A 3,027-nucleotide genomic window follows, 5' to 3' on the forward strand; every position below is an offset into this window, starting at 1 on the left:
CAGCCACCGCAGAGTCCAGAACCACCAGATGCAATCTAGACACCATCGCGAAGGGGTTCACCACTTCCATTGGTGCCTCTCCGATGATGCGTGAGTAGTTCTTTGTAGACCTTCAGGTCCGTAGTTAGTAGCTAGATGGCTTTCTCTCTCTCGCTGAATTCTCAATACAATGGTCTCTTGGAGATCCATATGATGTAACTCTTTTTGCGGTGTGTTTGTTGGGATTTGATGAACTTCGAGTTTATGATCAGTTATATCTTTTTATATCCATGAAAGTTATATGAGTTTCTCCGATCCCTTATATGCATGATCTCTTATAGCCTCGTATTTCTTCTCCGATATTTGGGTTTTGTTTGGCCAACTTGATCTATTTATCTTGCAATGGGAAGAGGTGCCCGGTAGTGGGTTCGATCTTACGATGCTTGATCCCAGTGATAGAAAGGGAACCGACATGTATGTATCGTTGCTACTAAGGATAAAAAGACGAGATCTATATCTACCGCCATATAGACAAACGGATCTTGTCTACATCATGTCATCGTTCTTATTGCATTACTCTATTTTTCCATGAACTTAATACACTAGATGCATGCTGGATAGCAGTCAATGTGTGGAGTGATAGTAGTAGATGCAGGCAGGAGTCGGTCTACTAATCTTGGACGTGATGCCTATGTAATGATCATTGCCTGGATATCGTCATAATTATTTGAAGTTCTATCAATTGCCCAACAGTAATCTGTTTACCCACCGTTTGCTATTTTTCTCGAGAGAAGCCACTAGTGAAACCTACAGCCCCCTGGTATTTTTCCTCATATATTTGCTTTGTTATCTATTTTATTTGCTCTTTTTATTCAGAATAAAAAAAATACTTTGCTGCACTTTATTTTATTTGTGATCTATTATTTCAATCTATTACAATTTTCACTCATCGAGAGAAACTTTCTGGCACCGTTGCCCGAAAGGGATTGACAACCCCTTTAACACGTCGGGTTGCGAGGTGTTGTTATTTGTGTGCAGGTGTTGTTTACGTTGTGTTGCTTGGTTCTCCTATTGGTTCGATAACCTTGGTTTCATTTCTGAGAGAAATACCTACTGCCGCTGTGCTGCATCATCCCTTCCTCTTTGGGGAAATACCAACGTAGCTTCAAGCAACATCAGAAGGAATTTCTGGCGCCGTTGCCGGGGAGGATCTTCAACATAACCAGGTTCCTAGTCAAAAATCTCATCTCCTTGCAATTTACAATATTTGCCATTTGCCTCTCGTTTTCCTGTCCCCCACTTCGCAAAATTTTCCATTTTATTCGCCCCTCTTTTCCGTTCACCATTTTCTTGCCGGATCTGCTTTTGAGTGCGATCTTGTTGTGTGGTCATCATGACTCAAGAGAACACCATGTTATGTGATTTCTCAAATACCAACAACAATGATTTTATTGGCACTCTGCTTGCTTCTCCCGCCACTAGTGCGGAGACTTGTGATATCAATACTGCTTTGCTGAATCTTGTTATGAAAGACCAATTTTCCGGTACTCCTAATGAGGATGCCGCATCCCATCTTAATACCTTCGTGGAATTACGCGATATGCAAAAGAAAAAAGATGTGGACAATGATGTGGTCAAGATGATATTCTTTCCGTTTTCTTTGCGTGATTCTGCAAAAATTTGGTTCTCTTCTTTGCCTCGCAATAGTATCAATTCTTGGAATAAGTGCAAAGATGCTTTTATCACTAAGTATTTTTCGCCCGCAAAAATTATTTCCCTTAGAACCCAGATCATGAATTTCAAGCAACTTGAACATGAGGATGTTGCACAATCTTGGGAAAGGATGAAAATGATGCTAAGGAATTGCCCAACTCATGGGTTAAATCTTTGGATGATCATACAAAAATTTTATGTGGGGTTGAATTTTGTTTCTCGTAATCTTTCAGATTCCGCCGTTCATGGAACTTTGATGGAAATTACTTTGGGTGAAGCCACCAAATTGCTTGATAATATCATGGCAAATTATTCACAATGGCATACTGAAAGAGCTCCTTCTAGTAAAAAAGTTAATTCGGTTGAAAAAATTTCTTCTTTGAGTGATAAAGTTGATGCTCTTATGAAATTGGTTGCTAGTAAAAGTGCTCTTATTGATTTTATTGATATGCCTTTGTCTACTTTGATTGAGAAAAATAGTGATGCCATTGATGTGAATTTTATTTCTCGCAATAATTTCAACAAGAATGCTTATTGAGGAAATTTTAATCCTAGGCCTTTTCCTAGTAATTCCTCTAATAATTATGGTAATTCCTATGGAAATAAATCTTACAATAATAAGAGGACCACCTCTGATCTTGAGAATAATATTAAAGAATTTATCAACACGCAAAAAGTTTTCAACACTTCAATAGAAGAAAAGTTGAATAAGATTGATGATTTGTCTAGAAGTGTTGATAGAATTGCTCATGATGTGGAAAATCTCAAGATGAATTTTTTTGTGCCTAAAGTAGATGAAGCAATTAAAACTCTTTATGTTTCTAGGGATGAAAGTAAGAAAAGAACTGCTATGCTTAGAGCTAAAAGAGAATTTTTAGAGAAAGCTTTTTCTAGTGATTATTCTTGCAAAAATGATGAAGATCTTAAAATGATTGGTGTTTCTTCTATTGATTCCTTGTTTAGTAAAGTTAAGAATGATGAAAAAGGGACTGGAGAAGAGTCAACTTTAGGTAGAAGGCGTCCCAATATTTCGGAGGGTGAAGATCTTGTTGAGAAAATTGATAAAAGTGGGTTTGGAGAGGTCAAAACTTTAGTTAGTGATGCACCCACTATTTTGGATAAGATTAATTATGATAGCTGCTCTTTGATTGATTGTATTTCTTTGTTGCAATCCATGCTAAATTCACCCCATGCTTATGAACAGAATAAAGCTTTTACTAAACATATTGTTGATGCTATGATGAAAGCTTTGGAAGAAAAGTTGGAATTAGAAGTTTCAATTCCTAGAAAATTTCATGATGAGTGGGAACCTACTATCAAAGTCAAGATAAAAAA

Source organism: Triticum aestivum, chromosome 7D (assembly GCF_018294505.1).
Source record: "Triticum aestivum cultivar Chinese Spring chromosome 7D, IWGSC CS RefSeq v2.1, whole genome shotgun sequence".
Lineage (NCBI taxonomy): Eukaryota > Viridiplantae > Streptophyta > Magnoliopsida > Poales > Poaceae > Triticum > Triticum aestivum.